Source organism: Ovis canadensis, chromosome 6, assembly GCF_042477335.2.
Source record: "Ovis canadensis isolate MfBH-ARS-UI-01 breed Bighorn chromosome 6, ARS-UI_OviCan_v2, whole genome shotgun sequence".
In the NCBI taxonomy this organism is placed as follows: Eukaryota; Metazoa; Chordata; class Mammalia; order Artiodactyla; family Bovidae; genus Ovis; species Ovis canadensis.
Window position 1 is genome coordinate 85,573,951 of NC_091250.1, and position 21,720 is coordinate 85,595,670.

A 21,720-nucleotide genomic window follows, 5' to 3' on the forward strand; every position below is an offset into this window, starting at 1 on the left:
CTAATTTTTCCAAAATAACAGCATAGAGTTTCTTTTGAAATGCCAGTATCTATTTTTAAAAACTTTCTCTTTCTTTTAACTAATGATATGTTTGCTGGCTCTGCCTTGCCAGTTTCTCGTAGCTCAGTCAGTAAAGAATCTGCCTGCAATGCAGGAGACCCAGATTCAATTCCTGGGTCAGGAAGATCCCCTGAAGAAGGAAATGGCAACCGACTCCCGTATTCTCGCCTGGGAAATCCCATGGGCAGATGAGCCTGGTGGGCTACAGTCCACAGGGTTGTAAGAGTCAGACACGACTGAGCGATTAAGCTACCACAATCTCTTTTAAGCCATCTATTGGGAAATGATAATAACACTTAATATTTATTACTTGCTGTTTATATGCTATGTTTTTTTTCTGTGCACTATATAAAATAACTAATTTAATCATTATATCAGTTCCATGAGATAAGCATGATTATAATCTCTGGCTTTACAGTCAAGGAAACTGAGGCACAGGGCAGTCACTTGCCTAAGATCAGACAGCTAGTAAGTGGCAGAGCCAGGATTTGAACCCAGAATGTTGGGCTTCAGAACCTCTTGTCCTAAAGTCTAAAATCCAGGCATATTAACCTGGAGGGTGTGCCCACCTCCACCTGTCTGCATCTGCCTTTCCAGCTCTCCCCTCACCGCTGGCCCTTCTACACAGCTCTCCCTGAGCCTTCCTTCCTGCCTGTCCCACCTTGTTAATCCCCACTCAGGGTTCCCCTTGGTATCCCCTCTCGGCCCCCTGTCTGGGGACACCTATGTCTTCCTGTGGCTGGCTGTTCAGACAGCTCACATTGCACTTTGCCACATGGAATTGTAACTGTCTGACTCTTGTCTGTTTCTCATGGTGGACTGAGAGCTCCCTGAGGGTAGAGAACAAGGCTTTAAATCTCTGTGTCCCAACCTAGCCAAGTACTTGATTCATAGTAAATGCTTGGTACCTGGTCTTAAGGAAATAAAGGAGGCAGAGCCCACACTGGGACTTGGTATAGAAGATGGAGTAATGACTGTCCAAATAGCAGCTTTCACCCTAGAAATGTTGTTGGTACCCTGAGCAGACAGTGGGGTGGGAAGTCCACATCCATGTAGACTAGAGAGGTCTTGAATGGAATTGAATCAGTGGTGTGAACCCCATGCCTTCAGGGCTAGTACTGGAAACGTGCCCGATTTGTATGGCAGAGACTGCTCCCCACTAATCAAAGAGACTGACAATGCTTACATACATACAAATGCATACCAGGGGTCATAGAGCCACTTCCAGGTTTCAAAAAAATGTTAAAATTGAATGAATGTCTTCTTCATCTTCTCTTCTCTTCCTAATTTAATATAATACTTAAAGCCATTAATGGGGTCTGAGTAAGGTAATCACCCACATGGTGGGTGGAGCCGGTATGCTGGTCCAGATAGAGTAAGGAGATTAACCACCTAGAGGGGCTGCCCTGCACAAGGCCAGACCCTGGATGGGCAGAGGAAGGGGTTCCTCTGGAGGGACAGCCTGGCTCAATTGCCAGAATCCCAGCGGGATGAGGAGGGCACCTGTAGGGAAGGTGGTGATAGCAGAGGTCATGATAGCAGTTGGTTACATTCAGGGGATTGATCAAACAAGCAAGTGTATTAAGGATGATGGAAACCAGGCTCTGTAATGTGAGAGAAGGAACTTACAATATAGAAAGGGAGGAAGCTAGAATGAAACATGAGGGGTTGGATTGGAATTGAAAGTATGAGAGTGAAATTCTGGTTTTCAATGCATCCAAATCATAGATACACACACACACACACACTCATACACCCTAGCTCTTCCACCGAAAGAGTCGGGGAACAGCAATACCTAATGCAGCAATGAGCCTACCTAACAGTGAGAATTTGGATTCTAAATAATTTCCCACTAAATGGAACCAGAGCTCCTTGACTATAAGGCTGGAACATCTCATTGTAATAGCAAGTAAGGATGTGCAAATAATGACGGGAACATATCAAAAAGACACACTGACAGTCTGATGGGTATGAGATTTTACATAATTTCAAGGTCCTTTTCTACAGAACACTTATGAATTTAAAAAAGGAAGAAGAGGAACTTTCCAGTGGAGATCCCTAGAAGATATCACTTTAACCAACTATTCCCAGTGATCTCCTATTTGTTGACTGGGGCCTCGGTGAAATTCTCAAAAGAATTTAAAATCTTTTGCCATTTAATAGGATGCAGTAAGAAGAGCATGGCATCACTTCTGTGATATTCTTGCCAAAGTTGTAGAACCTGAATCTAAGTGTGAGAAAACTCAGACAAACTCAAAGTGAGGAACATTCTACAGAATAACCAGCCAGTATTCAAAAAAAAAAAACTGTCAAGGTCATGTAAGTGAAGGAAATACTGAGGAAAGGGTCTATATTGAAGTAGATTAAGGACATGTGACAACTAAATGCAACGCTTGATTTTGAAAGTATTCTTTTTGCTATAAAGACTATTTTGGGGACAAGAGACAAGAACTTGAACTGGTCTGAGGATCCAATGACAATTAATGAAAACTTCCTAGAGTCTGAGGATTAGATAATAGTAACGTATCAACTTTAAGCTCCTGGTTTTGTGGTTGTGTGGGAGATGTACTGTGTATGGGAAATGCACACTAAAGTATTTGTGGAAGATGAGGCATCTCTTTGGCAGCTTATTCTCAAAGGGTTCAGGAAAAATACATTATAGAATTTTTTTTTTTACTGTATTGTGCTGGCAACTTTTCTGTAACTTTGAGATTTTTCAAAATAATATATCTATATCTAGTGATATAGGTTGGAATGATACTGTTTTCCAGACTTGCCAGGACACAGGTACCTGGGGCCTGCCTTGGGTGGACAGAGCTTGGCGTGGCTGCCCCAGGAGTAGAATCAGGGTGTATCTGCCAAGTGTTGTTTCTCTGCTGAGGTGCAGAGATGGACGTTCTCATCCAAGTCACTTAGTAAAGAATGGGCATCTGGATTCTTGAATAACTAGAGAGAGAGAACACAGTTTCTGTAGGACACATGCCAGCCACTTGACTTATCTGATGATGGGCTTTCTGCCAGAACCAAGGAAGTGGAAGCACTGAATGCCCCTTGCCTTGTCCAAAAGTCTGCAGGATACCTAAGGGCCAGTTCTCCGATGTCCATCTGGAACATGGATTGTGCAGGGGACCCCATGTTCTTTTGAGACTTGGCCTAAAGTACTGATAGTAACCACCACTGACTACTGTGTACCTTCTAAGGGTCAGAAACTGGGATAGATGCTTCACAGGTTCTTTTTATAATCATTCCAATGGTTCTCCTTGTTAAGTAAATTGTCCCCATCTTATAAATAAGGAAGTAAGGCTTGGGAAGACTTAGTAACAGCCTCAACATTATGGGTTGAATTGTATCCCCCCAAATTCATATGCTGAAGTCCCATGTCTCAGAATGTGGCTGGATTTGGAGATAGGGCCCTGAGAGAGGTGACTGAGTTAAAGACAGGCCTTGAGGGTAGACTCTAATCCAACTAATGACTGGCTCTCTTAAGAAGATGAAATTTGGACATACAGAGAGAGACGCTCTCCTTAAAGAGGAATGACCACATGAGGACACAGCAAAAAGGTGGCCAGCTGCAAGCCAAGGTGAATGGCCTCACCCTGATGTTGGACTTCGGGCTCCAGAACGACGACAAAATACATTTCTGTTGTTCAAGCCATGCAGGCTGTGGTACTGTTACGGCAGTCCCAGCAGCCTAACAGGTGGAGGCATCTAGGGGAGGATGAAGTCAGTGTTCAACATCAAATCAGTGCAATTCTGTTCTCTGCCACCTTCCTACACATGGCCTCTGCTGTGTAACTTCTCCCCACCTCCCCCAACAGGCTGCCCAAAACCTCCATCCAGAATCTCCCAGACTGAGTGGATCCCTCCTCTGCGATCCCACAGCCCTTACCACACTGCATACATTGATAGTGGCACACAAGGGACTCATGATCTTGTGATCAAATTGAGGGTAGGGCTCCTCTTATCTTTATCCCTGGCATCTCCCATGGAGCCAGTTAGCATGTATTGAACACGTGTGCCAGTCAAGATTTCATACGTGTTATCTCATTTATACTTTAAAACAACTCCTTAAGGTAGGTATCACCGATTGTTCCCATTTTACATGTCAAAAAACTGAGGTCAGGGGTGTTACCTGAATTAGCCCAGACATAAAGCTGAAGCTCCAGTACTTTGGTCACCTAATGCAAAGAGCCAACTCATTGGAAAAGACCCTGATGCTGGGAAAGATTAAAGACAGGAGGAGAAGCGGGCAACAGAGGATGAGATGGTTGGATGGCATCAATGACTCAATGCACTTGAGTTTGAGCAAACTCCAGGAGATAGTGAAGGACAGGGAAGCCTGGTGTGCTGCAGTCCACGGGGTCACAAACAGTCAGACACGACTTAGTGGCTGAACAACAGCAACAACAGAGCTAGTAGGTGGTGGAACCAGGATTCACCATTGGATGGTCTAATTCTTCAGGCTGTGCTCTTCTCCTCCTGCCCTGCTGCTGTGGTCTTGCTATAAATGTACACTCCCTCCCTACTCGAGGGCTGTGCTGATCTGAAACGGCTCCTTCAGCAGGCTAAGCCCAAGTGTGAAGCTCCCCTCCCATGGAGAGCTTTCTCACTCATAGCCCTCCCCCAGCCCCCACTCTGCCTCCTTCAGCACCCTCTGGGCATAGGGTCTACATCTTGCACTGATGTGTGACCCAGAACTGGGCGCTGGGGCCACCACTTATCAATATCTGTTGAACTGGCTTCAGTGTCCAGGGATGGACGTGAATAAGGATACACAACACAGTGGGGTATTGTCCTGGATACTGTGACTCTCCGTTTCTGGATCCTCTCATCAGACCATTTGCTGGAATATGCGACAGACAGGGTAGTCTGGCATTTGCTTTAGAAAGTAGAGTCCCCATTCTACTGGAAAGAGGCAGGAATGGAGACAAGGTGAGCTGTCTGTCACTTTCCTACACACTGCTGGGCAGGTCACAATTTCTCTGCACCTAAGTGCCTCTGTGGGTAAAACAGTAACGGAAATGCCTATTTTCTACCACAGAAATGGGACAAAACACGTGAATGTGTTTTGAATACTGATAAAGAATAATGTTATAGAAACCCAGTCACCATTAATGGGATTACTTACATTTTAACTGACCAGTTTGGCCAGTGAAAAATGAAATTAAAAAGTAGTTTTTATTTTTGAAAGTCAAGGAAGTGGTATCCTTGAACATAAAGACAGTAAATGTCCTGAGGCCTTTCTAGAGTGTTGAAAGTATTTCTAGGTTCTCCTTAACAAGTGTGTGTATGTGTGTGTGTGTGTGTGCCCTTAACAAGTTCTCCTTAACAAGTGTGTGTGTGTGCCTGTGTGCCTGTGTGTGTGTGTGTGTGTGTGTGTGTGTGTGTGTGTGTGGTGTATGGCAGGAGTGGGGTGGGGGCTGGGCTCGGAGAGTCAGGACAAAGTTTTCTCCAATTGCCTGAGACGCAACCCTCTGGAGGTGGCAGGCCTCTTACCTTTGCTGCATTGCGGATCAGTTTTCAGCTGTGTGAGGCCTCCGGGTGAAGTCCATTTGGGAACTGAGTTTTTCTGACTCAGCAGTAGCCTGGAAAAATTTCCCTTCTCTTTCCTGTGCCCTGTCTTCCAGACACGCATGAGATCCACTCCACCTTGGACTCAATCAGTGCATCCCCTGCCCCTGCTGCAGGCTCTGCACAGAACTGAGCCATAACCCCGAGACCAGCCTCTGGGGAGCTTCCAGGGAGAGTGGCTACCACTGAGCAGCCACTCAAGAGCATCAGCGATGTGTCTGTTCTGGTTTGGATGGGCTGAGTCTCCCTTCAACTTCCTTCTGCTCTCGGCCAGAGCCAGGGTCCTTTTGTTCACCTTTAGGGCTGCCAAGTCAGGCCTACCGCACCCCTGGATGTTGTTTTCCTGCAGGCAATGGGAAAATGAGCTTGGAGCCAGGGAAGGGAAATCAACAAGGAAATAAACACAGGGTCATTACCCCTCCAGGTCATCACCAGGCTGGGACATCATCACGCTGGGATCACTTTCTAAAGAGGCAGGAGCTGGCCGCTGCCTGAAGGGGCCCCAGGCATTTTTTAATTGCCCCAGGCATTTAAAAAATTTTAAATATGCAAAGAAGTGTGCATTTCTATCAGAAGTGTGAAATCTATGTTGGACCAATCAAGCAATCCTGACTCGCTCCAATGCCTTGCCAAATCTTTCAAAGATTTTTCCATAGGCAGCATCTCTTGTAACCAAACACTGGCAAACGTTTGTAGCCAAAGGAAAAGAATGAACAAGTTTATGGCTGACACAAGCCGAGACTTTTAAAGACACAGGTAAGACTTTCAAGACATCCTCTAAAGATACAAGATTATTGTTTGAATAAAGTTTTCTTCTACTTACTCTTCAATGTCACGGTCATCATCAGTGGCATCATCTTTGCCAGCATTTATTGAGAGCTTATCATCTGCCAGGTGCTGTGCTAATGACCTCAACTGGTGTTATTTCATTTAATTCTCAACATAATTCTATCATCCTCATTCCCATTTTGTAGATGAAGAAAATAAGGATTAGAGAGATTAAGTCACTCCTGCACAGTGACCCCACTAGTTAAAAATGTAGAAATTGCCCTTCTGGAAGGATGCTCTTCTGAGTCTTGCTTTTCCCGACAGTCAGCTTAAGCACTTCGGTGGGCTGACAGCTCCTGTGATGGCCAAAGAGTTGCTTAAACAAACTCTTAGGCCTGGGAATAGAATTCTAAACAGAACCACGGCTCATCGGTTAGTTAAATGACCTCTTCCAGGAGTTACGAAGTGATGCTACCTTTATGTGACTCGTACATAGGACTCACCTAGCACGGCACCCTCTCTTCTTCTCCAAGGGGGTGCTGCTGGCTGCTTTCACCCAGTTCTCCACTGTGATTCTGACTGACCCGGAAGGAAGGGCCCTGTAAATCTCTTGGCCTCTGTGTGTGCTTCAGTTATGGTCTGATCACGCAAATTTGTCGTTTTGACTCTAGAAGCCTAACAGTTACAAGCTTCTTTTAATCAATAATCCAGGGGATGAATAATTTTAAGTTCCAACCTGGAAACTTCTGCCTGATGAGAAGTAATCAGCGCATGGTATTTTCAGTCCTCAGGTCCTACTGCAACATTTTTGGGTGGGGGGGGGGGGCGCTCATCTTTACTTCCAGCTGTTAGCGTGTAGCTCTCCAGTGCAGTTACCCAGGGCAACTGGCTGCTGGTCAAAGGAAAGTAAAACCTTTCATTAGGAGACAAGGAGATGCCTCCCAGCAACGTCTAAGTCGTCCGTTTTTGTAAATATAGAACTTGCGACATTAGGGCCGCTGCTTGCACATGGGACACTTGCATTTGGTTTTGTGGAGCTTGAGGGTACTTTACTCTGGGGCCACATATGCCTTTAAGTCTGAGGTTGGTCAGCTTTCATTCTCAACAGACACTAAAGACTTATTTACTGGATTTATAGCAATAAAAAAAGAATATTGGAAAGGGGCCGGGCTTTTAGTTTAGATGTCATTTCATTTTTCTTTCCCAGTGGTTTACAACTAAACACAGTGTCCAGATATGTTTACAGACTCTGGTCTTGGAGTTCTTTGATGAGGAAAGGCAATTTATAACAGTCAAATGGGCCTTTCAACCTTATCGTATGAAATGAAAACCAAAATGTTGGAAGGGAGCTGATGTAATGAAAGCTTTCATGTTCCTCATCTGCTTCACAGCTTTTCACCACCAGGGAATAAAGATAGCAGACTTGGGGACTGTCAGATGCTTTGGGGGTTTCCATTCAGAAAGGTAATGAGGTAGATGGATTTTATTTCTCTTTCCTCTCCTTTGAGCATCTGGATCAGTACTGATTGAGTTGGTTCCAAGAGTTGAGTCCATTCTGGGATTGACAATAAACATACAAACCTCCCCCCACCCCATTTTTTTTTTTGCATGGTCATGTAACCAAGGCAGCTGACTGTTTAAAACTGGAAACAGAGAGAAGTCACGGATGAAAAACAGGACGTATTAATTTAGCTTTACAAATGTGCCCTTTCCAAGGCCAGAATTACTCACTCCCTGGCAACTCACAGTGTGGGACCTGGGTCTGCTCAAATGCCACGGCTTTAGCATGTCCTTTCCGTTTGGTGTGGGATGCTGTAGATGAGTGACAGGTTCCAACTCAGCAGAGACATCCAGATGCAATTAGAATCCTCACGGATTTTAATTATTATGGGAAAGCAAGCACAACTTTGCCATGCAAAGAAATATGGCCATTCTAAGTGTCCCTAAAAGTAATGTGTCCACTTGCATGCAGAGAAAATGTCATTTTTGGTGCATTTTGAAGGAGGAATCTTAAAACTGAATTATGTAAAATGCTAGAGGAGCTATTTCAGGATTCTTTTTATTTTCTTTTTTATCGGAGTATAGTTGATTTACATTGTTGTATTAGTTTCAGGTGATAGTTTCACAGCAAAGTGATTCAGTTATATATATTTTTTTTTTTCAGATTCTTTTTCCACATAGATTTTTAAACCGAATATTGAGTATAGGTCCCGTGGTATACAGTAGGTCCTTATTATTTATCTATGTCCTACATGATAGTATGTATTATTCCCAAATTCCTAATTCATCTCTCCCCTCCATATTTCAATATTCTGTGAGCAAGAAATCAGAAGATTAACTCGCTTTCTTTTAGGCTTGTTTGTATGCTTACAAGATGCCCAGGGTGAACGTGGATTTATCAAAATAGGAGGCAGAAAATGGTTTCCTTAGACCATTATGGGCTGATTGCTTTCCTTATCCTCCTCCATGCTCATCCTTGATAGTTTGCCCACCTGTGTCTGCAAATGAGAGAGGCAATGAGGAGTGTGAAGTTCCACCCTGAGGCTTTAAACATCATCTCTGTGCCAACAACTCCCATATTTGGATCTCTGGCTCAGAACTCTCTTCTGAGTTTCCAATCGTGTTCTCAGAATCTCACTGCCATCTCCAACTCCACTCAGGCAAAGCCAAGCCTTCTACCTCTTTTTCCCCCTCCTGCTGCTTCCATGGAGAAGGAAATGGCAACCCAGTCCCGTATTCTTGCCTGGAAAACCCCAGGCACACAGGAGCCTGGTGGGTGCCGTGTATGGGGTTGCACAGAGTCAGACACAACTGAAGCGACTTAGCAGCAGCAGCAGCTGCTTCCATCTTAGCCAATGATCTTTCCAGCCACCCAAGTGCTCCTGTCTCTCCCTCCAGTCCCACAACTAACCCATGAGTCTGTTCTGTCAATCTCACCTCCTAAACTGATATCAACTGCAACATTCTATTCAAAACTTCTGCTACCACAAATGCCGACCCAACTTTAGCCCTCATCTTGGCTCCTAGCTGGTCTTCTTGCTGCCCATGTTGCCCCCCTAGCCAAATCTAAGTTCCACATTCCAGCCAGAGTAGATTTTTCAAAGATAAGTCACATGAGGCCATTAACTTACCTAAAAGCCTCAAGGCTTTCCAGTGCAATAAGGAGGAAATATGAAATCTCTGAACTGGCCAGCTAGTCTTGGCATAATTTGATCCCCACTCACCTCTCCAACATTGCCTTGACAACACTAGCTTACTGTCAGTTTCTTGAACACTCCAAACTTTTCTCCATCTCAGAGCTTTACTAATCTTGGGCTGGCGTGTGCTGACCTTCACACCCCCATTCCCAGATCTTCTGCCAAAAGCACACAAACTCACTCTCTTCCTGCCTCTTTCTCATTTTCCAGGTCTCAGCGCAAATGTCATTTCCTAAAGGCATATCCCCCCAACACCTATTTTCTTTGTAGTACTTGATGTAATTTGTAAGTGTATTATTTATTTGCTTATTTCCTTAATATAGAACTTACACAGTTTACCCTCCTATGTCCACTCCTCCACCTACAACTAGGAAAGCAGGAACTATGATCGTTTGGTTCACAGCTACATGTCCAGGTTCCAAATTTTTTTAAGTTGAATGAACAAATGAGTAATTAAATGAGAAAAATCTTTTCCTCTCAATTCAGATCACTTAAGGAAGAGTTTGTTAAATAGCTGTTGAGAGGTACTTACTAGTTTTTATTCAGACACAGATAGAATTTGTAGATGCAGATGTCGAGAATTAGCAAAGAACTGTGGTCTCAGAGAATCTAACCCTGTTCTCCCTTCTGAGAGACCACTGGCTGTTACATCTGGGAGTGCCACAACATGGCCCAGGGAGATGTCGGGGGAGAAGAAGGGGGTGGACTGGTGTGGACCCAGGACTAATGCATTTCTGACTGTGTTAATTTTGTAATTAATTTCCCATGAAAACAATAAGGCAAAGACCGTACCGCTATAAAAACTTCGGGGGGCCAGTTTTGGGAAGCCAAACACCATTTAGATTTAGAACATCAGTTTATGTGGAAAAATCTGTTCCAAATTCTCTAACAACTGACATACCCCCAAAAAACCCAAATGAAAAAACAAACCTCTAAGCAGGAACATTTTGTGTTTCCTGTAAATTTTCTAAAATATGGAGACTCATCATCAGGCACACCCTCCCTGACTGCTCATTGAATTCGGGTCCTGGTGAGCATGTGTTAGATGGCATTGGGGAGGCCCCTGAGATAATTTATTCTCACAGGCATTTTATTTACTGGTGTTGAGGCACAGCCAAGAAACATTTATTTTCCTGTTCATATTTCAGAAGGAACTTGTGACTCATTCCCCAGGAAGGAGCAATCTAGAACTGCACTTCTATCTACCCTCCCCTCCCCAGCTTTCCTGGTGTTGCTCCCAAGAAGAGACGTGATGGCCAATCTGATTGGAAAGACAGGGTGAGAAGGTCCTTTCTGGGCCCCCTATGCCAGGTACTTGACTGCTGCATTGAAAAGCAAAGACCTCTTTTCCTTTGCCTCCTGGATCTTGTCTGGCAAGACTCGGATGAAGGGAGGTGGTGGACTATGCAGCCCCCACCTCCCCGTTAGAGGCAGGGCGTGTGGGGATGCCAGGCCAGTGGACACGGGCCTCTGCTTTCTTGCTTCCATTTTCTTCCCTCTCGTTGGCTGGAGGAGTCAGGCTCCCGTGGGTCTTATAGTTCAGGGAAGGTGGCAGGAAACCTTCGTTCTCAATCGACCTCCTCAGGAAGCAGACGCTGTATTAAGATCCCCCTTGCTCTAGATGTCTGTCCTCAACCAGAATCAGTAATTTGTGTTGTATTTTAACTTTTTCCTTTCGTAAACAACTTAAAAAAAAATCACATCCATTAAAAAACAATTATTTAATTGGCCTCATTGAGTCTCAGTTTTAGTGCATGGTTCTCTAGTTGTGGCTCATGGGCTCCAGAGCTCAGTAATTGGGGCGCACAGGCTTAGTTGCTCCATGACATGCGGAATCTTCTCAGACCAGGGATCGAACCTACATCCCTTGCATTACAAGGTGGACTGTTAATTACTGGACCACCAGGGAAGCCCCTCATAAACAACTTTTCTATATCTATGTGTAAAACATATGTGAAAATAAATCTAACACTTGAGTGATAAAGTGTGTACATCAAGTGTTTGCCAGTTATTAAGCCTCCAAAATCAGGGTTAAAATGAAGTCTTTCTACATCCTAGATTTTTCAACAAAACCCAGGAAAACTCCTGATTTTATATGAATCAGCTTTGCCCTTGAGTCAACCCAAACAAATTCACACAGCCATGCATCCGACTCCAGATTTTGTCATCCGTGTAACCATAGTTTTACAAAGCTTTGTTCACAAATAAGTATCACGTCATTGAAGGGAATAGGCTAGAAGGATATAGGGGGCTTGCTCAAAACCATGGCAGGTCCTGGTGCTAGGCACATGAATTAAATATGTAGCTCTCAAACCTGCACGCCAGAAATCCCGAATTACTGGGCAGTGGCTGTGTGTACATGCATGTATGTGTAGTCACGGTCATGTCCAACTCTTTGTGGCCCCATGGACTGTAACCTACCAGGCTCCCCTGTCCATGGGATTCTCCAGGCAAGAATACTGGAGAGAGTTGCCATTTTCTCCTCCAGAGGAATCTTCCTGACTCAGGGGTCGAACCTGCGTCTCCTGCAGCTTCTGCATTGGCAGGCAGATTCTTTACCACTGAATTTCTCCAAACAGTTCCTGGGAAAATTGTTTGCAATCTCTGAAGAAAGGTTGTCTTTTTCATATTTAAACACATGAGGTGCCCCAGATTACTGTCTTAAATTGGATTTGGGGGCAGAGGTTGGGCAATAAAAATAAATAAAATGAGTCGTTACATTAAGAAAAATCCAATTTTCTTTGCAATGGCTCTAAACTTAACCTGAGTAGAAAGACCACGTGTGTTTGAACTCTTCCACTGTGTCACAAATATTAGAAATTCTCAATGCTCTGCTTATGATTTCCAGGGGTTAGGAAGATGTCATCTTTGCATATATATTTCTTTACTATATACTTTTTTTTTTAAGTTAGAGATATATCCATTTAAGGGGAAATGACCTCTTTCAGGGCTATATGAAATGCCGTAAGAGTAAATATTGTACATTCTGGGACAATCACAGAGAAGACAAGACTGTAATCTCTTAGGCAAAAACTATAGTCTCCTCTAGAATTTTGTTTCCAGCTCTGAGGATACCATCAATACTTGGTAGATAACAAATAAATATGGCAATAATAAATAAATGAATGGAAATAATAATGTGACGGGCATTCAGATTTCTTAAAACCCAGAAATGCGTGGAGTTACCACAGACTTTAGGGAAAAAAAAAAACAAGATTCTATGACATTTATCTCTATTTTCAGGGGACAAAAGGCTTTAGATTCCTTATTTTTAAGAGGCCTGGTCAGTTGCACTGATGAATTGATTGGGTTGGTTCATTTGTAAAACCACATTGCAATGAAAAAACGGTCAGAAAACATATAGGCGGGTTTTGTTTTTAAATGTGGATTTCACAAAACTAAAAAGTTCAGACAGCTGGACCCCATTTCATGTGTTTTTTTCAAACAGATTCTCAGTGTTCTAAACTCGATCCAGCTGTATGTACTAATTGCATTTCAGTGACTCGGTTGGATGTTGTCTTTTTGGGAAAATCTCATTTAAAAAGAAAACGGATGCTTAAATCTCACTGTAGTTGCCTTATTACTGCAGTCTCGATGCTGTGCTTGGTTGGACAGTGTTCATCTCCGTAGAGCAAGCCTGTGCTGATGTGCTGGGGGCATGTGGCACCATTACTAGAACTGAAGTGTCCAGAACAATTTTGCGAGGGGGCCTCTCTAAATACGCCTCAATGGATCTGTACCTCCTCCTGTACAGAAGGAGGATCTGTACCTCCTCCTTCTGTGCCTAGCCCAGTTGCTCATATTCATGTGTACATACAAATGCTTTGAAATAGCAGGGAAAATGTTTTTGTTTAAACAATTATAGAAGTAAAGCTTTCCTAGTAGAAAACTCAAACAAGTCTGAAGAAAAAAGGGCCTTAATTAAAAAGTATGTCTGCCTGCTCCTTAGTGCCAGACAACAACAACACACACACAGACACACACCCTTATTCCTGGTCTCTAGGGATAAGTATTAAATAGATAGACAACATTTATCTTTGTGTATATTTATGTATACACACACACACACACACAGAAGCCACAAATTATTTGCATCTCATTCATTCTTGAATATTGTGTAACAAGTCATTCTAATATTTAGTGGCTTAAAAAAAACACTAATCATTTACTATCTCTCAGCTTCCATGGACAAGAGGGGCTTGAGCAGTAGTTCTAGGTTCTGGGGGGCTGAGGGGCTCTCCAGAGGCTGTAGTCACATTCTGGCTGGGGCTACACTCCTGCACACCTGACTGGGGCTGGAGGATTGCCTTCCATGGTGGCCCACTCCCGCAGCTGACATACCCGTGCCGGTTGTTGGCAGGAGGCCTCACTTCCTATACATCCGGGCCTCTCCACATGAATTTCCTCTTGAAATGGCATCTGACTTCCCCCACAGGAAGAGGACCAAGAGAGCAAGGTGGAAGGTGCAAGACCTTGTGTGATCTAGCCTCTGATGTCACACTCCAACACACACTCAAACATTCTGGTGGTCCCGCAGACAGTCCAGGTTCAATAAGGGAAGGGCTACACAGAGGCATGGATCTCAGGAAGTGAGCGTGGTTGAAGGGCATTTTGGATGATGGCTCTGAGACAGCAACTCCCATGAAGAGGAGAAGTCTCTTTCTCACTCCTTGATTCTGGTCTGAAACTTGCTGTGACCAATAGAAACTGCTTTGACCAATAGAAACTGGGGGAAATGATGCTGTCAGGGTCCTGCGCCAAGCAACCAGGTTTCCTTTTGCTGCTCCCACCCTCTTGGAGTGCTCCTGCCATGTGAGCAGCCTGGACTCACCTCCTTGAGGATGAGAGAACAGGAAGAGGGAGGGACTTGTCCCTGACATACCAGCCGAGGCCTCAGATACACGAGTGAGTCCAGCCAGCAGCACGTTCAGTAAAGACAGGCTGTTCTTGCTGAGCCCAACTCAAATGCCAAATCAAAGAGCTGTGAATAAATACAGTTGTTTTAAGACACTAAAGCTTTGGAATGGTTTACTATGCAACCATAGAAAACTGATACAGTATGGTAAACAACAGTCTGTGTTTTGTTGTTTTTAAGCTCAATAATATACTGTAGGCATCCCTTCATGTCAGTACATAAAGATCTTCCTCATGTTTTAAAAAATGTTCTGATATAGCAATCTTATATTATGGTAATGCTCTAATTATTTAACATATTTACTATTAATGGACATCTAGGTTGTTAATTTTTTTGCTATGGCAAGCAATGCTTTATGAATTTTATTTTTTGCTTACATGCATAGAAGTGGGTCAAGGGAATTATGTATTTAAATATTTCATGTGTCAAATTGCACTTCAGAAAGGTTGTGCCAATTTTCATCCCATTTAACAGTGTATCAAATTTTAAAGGAAACTCCTAAGAGCTACTTTCTGTCCTCATCCTGAATTTGTCCTCATTTGAAGCCAGGGGATTGGGAAACAGAGCTGAGATGAGGTATAGGACTGTGTGAACTAGTGCCTGCTCTAAGCTGCAATGAGAACAGACCAAAGAGTCAGACACACAAGCAACGTGAGAGAGGAAGAGATGGAATCTTGGAGGAGGTTGGCATCTCCCATAGGAAACAAAGACACTCTTTCTATCTCTGGAAAGTTTTTCTGGAAATAATTTAAGAGACAAGGCTGTCAGCTAAAAGATTTTAAAAATATATAACAATATTAAGCATTAAGTCTGAAGAATTGAGGACAGCCATTGTGGTTCAGTTCAGTTCAGTCACTCAGTCGTGTCCGACTCTTTGTGACCCCATGAATTGCAGCACGCCAGGCCTCCCTGTCCATCACCAACACCCGGAGTTCACTCAGACTCACGTCCATCGAGTCAGTGATGCCATCCAGCCATCTCATCCTCAGTCGTCCCCTTCTCCTCCTGCCCGCAATCCCTCCCAGCATCAGAATCTTTTCCAATGAGTCAACTCTTCTCATGAGGTGGCCAAAGTACTGGAGTTTCAGCTTCAGCATCATTCCTTCCAAAGAACACCCAGGACTGATCTCCTTTAGGATGGACTGGTTGGATCTTCTTGCAGTCCAAGGGACTCTCAAGAGTCTTCTCCAACACCACAGTTCAAAAGCACCAATTCTTTGGCACTCAGCCTTCTTCACAGTCCAATTCTCACATTCATACATGACCACAGGAAAAACCATAGCCTTGACTAGACGGACCTTAGTCAGCAAAGTAATGTCTCTGCTTTTGAATATGTTATCTAGGTTGGTCATAACTTTTCTTCCAAGGAGTAAGCCTCTTTTAATTTCATGGCTGCAGTCACCATCTGCAGTGATTTTGGAGCCCCCCAAAATAAAGTCTGACACTGTTTCCACTGTTTCCTCATCTATTTCCCATGAAATAATGGGACTGGATGCCATGACCTTCGTTTTCTGAATGTTGAGCTTTAAGCCAACTTTTTCACTCTCCTCTTTCACTTTCATCAAGAGGCTTTTGAGTTCCTCTTCACTTTCTGCCATAAGGGTGGTGTCATCTGCATATCTGAGGTTATTGATATTTCTCCCGGCAATCTTGATTCCAGCTTGTGTTTCTTCCAGTCCAGCATTTCTCATGATGTACTCTATATATAAGTTAAATAAGCAGGGTGACAATATACAGCCTTGATGTACTCCTTTTCCTATTTGGAACCAGTCTGTTGTTCCATGTCCAGTTCTAACTGTTGCTTCCTGACCTGCATACAGATTTCTCAAGAGGCAGGTCAGGTGGTCTGGTATTCCCATCTCTTTCAGAATTTTCCACAGTTTACTGTGATTCACACAGTCAAAGGCTTTGGCATAGTCAATAAAGCAGAAATAGGTGTTTTTCTGGAACTCTCTTGCTTTTTCCATGATCCAGCGGATGTTGGCCATTGTGGTTATGGTCCTATAGGAATTTAACATCACAGCAACTTAAATCCAACTTGTCTGTCAAATTTTCAGCAGGAGCATCTGGATGAACTCCAAACCCCAGGAGACCCTCTGTCATCCTAGATATGCAAATAACCATGATGCCTAATAGGCAGCACATGCCAGACACTATAAAGGGCTTTATATATATATATATATGGTAGAATTTATTTCGCACAGCAGAGGAGAAACTAAGGCACTGGGTAATTGAGTAACTTGCTCAAGTTTGCAGTGGTATTAAGTGAAAGAGACAGCATTCTCATCAGTTTGGTACCAGAGGATCTGATCCTATCAATCTCTGTGTGGCTGACCTGTTGGCTGCCATTCTTCCTTCCTGGAAGGGACTGGAGTGGTGTTCTCTTCCTGCCTCCCTTGCAGCTAGAATATGTGACCCAGTGTTGGCCAATGAGACCTCAGCTGGGGGGTTTCTGGGGAAGAATTTCCCTCCTAATAGAAGAAGATGCTGGGCAAAAAATTCCTGTCTCTATCTTTTCAATCTCTCTCTTCCAGATATTGCGGGGCATAACTGTGTTGCCTGGCAAGTGGCAGCATTTTTGCAGCTATGCTGCCAATCTTGAAGATGGCAGAGTGGAGAGAAGAAAAGAACTTCCATCCTTAATGATGCTGCTGATCTGCTGATTCAGCTCTGTCCTTGCCTGCCTACCTCTCAAATGATTGTTTTATGAGATAACTAAATTCCTTTCTGTTTAAAACCACTTTTAATGGAGGTATTCTGTTACTTGTAACTGAAAGCAACTGGACTGAAACATTACTACATTATGCTGCAGAAAATTCAATTATTATAACCTGGGATTTTGAGATTTCATTTAAAAATTTTATTGGAGTATAGTTGATTTATAATATTGTATTTGTTGCAGGTACACAGCAAAGTGAACCTGTTATACACATATATATATCCACTCTTTTTGACACTGTATTTTAAAAAGAACTAAGAAATCTTGAGAGAAGAATCAGAGCATAAATTTCATAAATAATCATGAGATTCCTACTTGAAATTTTCTTAGCTATTTGTCAATTTCCATTTGTATTCAGCTTTTAGTGAATTATAATGTTCCATATATACTAGCTGGAAAGTTTTAAAACTTACTTAACAGGAAAAAGACTTGGATGGTTGAAGATAGGTAGATAGATAGATCAGTTCAGTTCAGTCACTCAGTCGTGTCCGACTCTTTGTGACCCCAAGAACTGCAGCACTCCAGGCCTTCCTGTCCATCACCAACTCCTGGAGTTTACCCAAAACTCTTGTCCATTGAGTCGGTGATGCAATCCAACCATCTCATCCTCTGTCGTCCCCTTCTCCTCCTGCCTTCAATCTTTCCCATCATAAGGGTCTTTTCAAATGAGTCAGTTCTTCACATCAGGTGGCCAAAATACCAGAGTTTTAGCTTCAACATCAGTCCTTGCAATGAACACCCAGGACTGATTTCCTTTAGATAGATAGATAGGACATACCTCTATGACCATGTTGATAAAGAGCAAGCTCAGCATCTCAGTGAATTTGACCCCTAAATAAGACAAAGAGTTATCTCTTAAAATGGAAGGAAGGATTTACCAAACAAATCCAAGAACTCAAATCTGTGCCCCTATAGCACTGAAGGCAGGGAAGTTCCCCAGTTAGCCTCCTATTAATTTTAGAATTGCAGAGCCCAGGATATGAAGCCAACCCAAGTCACGCACACATCATGGGTAAACAATGCCATGACAGCTGCTTTGGACCAGGCAAAACACATGGAGGCTGGAAATAAACAAGATTTCCTCCCCAATGTTTGTTTATTATTCTTCACAATCTTTGTTCTTAGAGAAGAAAAATGAGATTAGCTAGCATTTTGGATCCATGTGTTTGTTTGCTTATTTATTTTTGAGTCTCTGTAATAGTTTTCTCACACTAGAAATGAAAATAACCTCATCAAAGAAAAAAACCTCAACAACCCAGAGGTGGATATGGGAATAAGTGAAAATCCCCCATTCTCCTTCTCACCCAAGGTCCTCCTGTCCCACTCTGAGTCCCATAGTTAGTCACTGGATGTGCCTCCCTCTAGTCAGGGGAACTTTTCTGGTGGCTCAGACGGTAAAGCGTCTGCCTGCAATGCAGGAGACCTGAGCGACCCTCTAGTCAAGGCTATGGTTTTTCCAGTAGTCATGTATGGATGTGAGAGTTGGACTAGAAAGAAAGCAAGCACCAAAGAATTGATGCTGTTGAACTGTGGTGTTGGAGAAGACTCTTGAGAGTCCCTTGGACTGCAAGGAGATCCAGCTGGTCCATTCTAAAGGAGATCAGTCCTGGGTATTCATTGGAAGGACTGATGTTGAAGCTGAAAGTCCAATACTTTGGCCACCTGATGCAAAGAGCTGATTCATTCAAAAAGATCCTGATGCTGGGAAAGATTGAGGGCAGGAGGAGAAAGGGATGACAGAGGAAGAGATGGTTGGATGGCATCACTAACTCAATGGACATGAGTTTGGGTAAACTCCGGGAGTTGGTGATGGACAGGGAGGCCTGGCATGCTGCGGTTCATGGGGTCACAAACAGTTGGACATGACTGAGTGACTGAACTGAACTGAACTGTGCCTCCCTCTAAGCTTCTTCCTGTCGCATGGAAAGAAAGTAGACTCTTTTAAAACAAAAATTCGTTGCCCAGTTTTTTGGAGGTAGTCAATACTTTTTGTTAGAATTCTCAAGCAAGTAAGAAAGATGAAAGCAGGAGGAGGTCCTAGCTCAGGAACTTTCTGTCTGTGTCCGTGTCTCCAAGACTCCCTCACCTAATTTAATTAACATAAATTTACATACTCACATATGGCTACATGTGGGACAGCCAAAGCCTAAGAAAGCACTCTTTCTCCAACAAAGATCCAGTTCTTCAAAAATGGTGGGAATCTGACCCTTGTTCCCCTCTACCTGGTAGGAATAGAGGGAGTAATACCTCCTTCTTCCTTTTCAGTGATCCAGCCCTGATGCATTATATAACTTGGACTCTGAAAACTACAGCCTTTAGGAAAAGTTGATGAATTTTAAGAATGCCACACTCAGGATAGAGAAGGAGAAGGGGGTAGGTCTGCAATTGCTGTTTTCTTCTTGAGATACAGTAAAATATGAATTGTCTGTACTTCTTGAGATACAGTAAAATATGAATTGTCTGTAAACACACATTGGGAAATTGATGGAGTCTATCTCTGTGCCTTTATGCAGACAATCACATAAGCAAATCCTATTGGATGTTCACATGTTTATGGAGAAGAGGTCTGCAAAGAAGGAAATCTGCAGCCTGCCATAGTTCCTAGGCCAACATTTAACTGGCTTCACTCTAGCGTACTAAGTAGGCATTTTGGTTCTTATCTATTTTGACTCTTGTCTACCTCCTGTTCCTCACTGTGGTGTGGTCATCTTTCTTCTTGGATCCCGATTTGGAAAATCCACACTCATTTTCCCCATTTGTTTTGTGAGCTTCTTATACTAGATCCTGGCTAATGACAATTAGCTGTAAATTGCTCTTTTTGCCCTAAGGGACAGTGAGCAAGTAGCTGGAAAGTTTGAAGGTGATGATGTGTGGGGACATGAAATACCAGACAGCCTCTTCTGGGAACCAGAAAAGGTGCGATGTGTGATTGGTTTAATACAAACATGCTCTCAGATTAAAAGCCGGTTTAGTACAGACATGCTCTTAAATTAAATTTCTTCTATCTCTTCTGAAATTGTTTGTGTGGCCAGAGAATATCACTTTACACACAAAGTCATTTTGAAACTACCAAATATCCCCAAGGCAGCAATCACATTAGAAGCTAGTGGGTACATGTGGTGGTTTCTTTCTTTCCCAAATAACAATGAAAGAAATTTTCATTTTTTCTGATTGAAAAGTAATTTTGGCTTATTATTTTTAAAAGTGCAGAAAGCATCGGCAGAAAGAAGAAATTAAAAAACACCAAACCCTTCCCCTCTAATAACCAGTGATATTTTTATGGATATTATTTCAGACATTTTTTTTCCTGCATATATACACAAATATAAAACCCCATTCTTAGGCCTGCACCATCTAGAAGATTAGGGAGGCGGAACTCAGTTCCACACAGAGAGCAATCATATGACTCTGGAAGATGGTTCAAAATGTTGCCTTTCCCCTGGACTCTCATTTCAGGCCAAACAGAGCCATCTCAGGTGGGAACCTGGCCTGAGCATCTTCTCTGGTCTATAGTCCTCTACTCCCCACCGCAACACGGCTCTGACAGTCTTTTCTAGCCCCTGCTTGTTTCCAGGGGGCTCAGTTCCATTCTGGAGGCTCAGGGGCTCATTGCGCCTCACCCTGAAAGAGCTCTTCTTCCTGTGCAGGGAGGGGCATGAGACTTAAAGCTGCATAAAGAGCTCAGCTGTGAGGGTCAGAACTCACCATCAAGTTCGTCCTGACAGCCAAGTCCCTGTCCACCTATGTGCTCCTGCCCCATGCTCTTGTACCATTCCATGCTGGGGAAACTGTACCAAGAAAAGACAGATGTAACTTAAGGATAAGAAGAGACATCAATAAAGCTTGAATCCCTTCAGAATCTTTTGGCAATCAGCCCAGTCTCCTGCATAGGAATTCCCCTTTAAGCCTGGATGTTTTCATCCATGAAATGGGGATAGTGATATTCACTTCACAGGGATGTTTGGAAGATATAGTTACCAACTTACACAAGGTCAAGAGAAAGGTAGACTCCAAGATGTCTGGCTTGTTGCTCTCCAACAGTCCCTGCAAAGTATCAGCACCTGGAGGATCCAGGATCTGACCCTTAGCTTTGTATGTCCAGAATTTGGACTATGAGTTCGTATAGATAGGACCATGGGGTAGGAGAAGCTATTGTGCATAATTTAATTGATTTGGGGGGGGGGGGGTTAGTAGATAATCTTACTAAATTCTTTGGGAGATGATGCAATTTATATAACATACTGAAACCATGAAATTTGGCTTGGAAAAGGTGACATAATGTTCCATACACTTTATTTCATCTTCCCAGTCAAAGGATAAATCATACATGAGAGTAGGAAATGGGAAAACTCAGCAGGTTCTTTTTCTAAATGGCCTCATGACCCTGGAGCAAGTTGTTTATTCTTTGGCCTTCAGTTTCCTCATTTGGAAAATGAGCAGCTATCTCTAAGGTGCTTTCCAGACCTCAAGACTCTGTCATGTCTATATTT

The 21,720-nt window shown here is 43.2% G+C and overlaps 1 protein-coding gene across 5 annotated transcripts in view; it reads right to left on the minus strand.

Annotated features, from left to right (window-relative positions):
• The window catches only part of LNX1 (ligand of numb-protein X 1), a 257,811-nt gene that overhangs the window by 191,894 nt on the left and 44,197 nt on the right, over positions 1-21,720 (minus strand). For 2 of the 5 annotated variants that reach the window (XM_069594119.1, XM_069594115.1), the window contains exon 1: positions 5,557-5,924. The exons of 1 other annotated variant lie outside the window; for it this stretch is intronic. The gene's annotated coding sequence lies outside the window, so the exon portion shown is untranslated. Of the gene's footprint in view, positions 1-5,556; positions 5,925-21,720 lie in introns of those variants that run through there. 2 more of the 5 variants (XM_069594117.1, XM_069594114.1) reach the window with 2 other exon arrangements.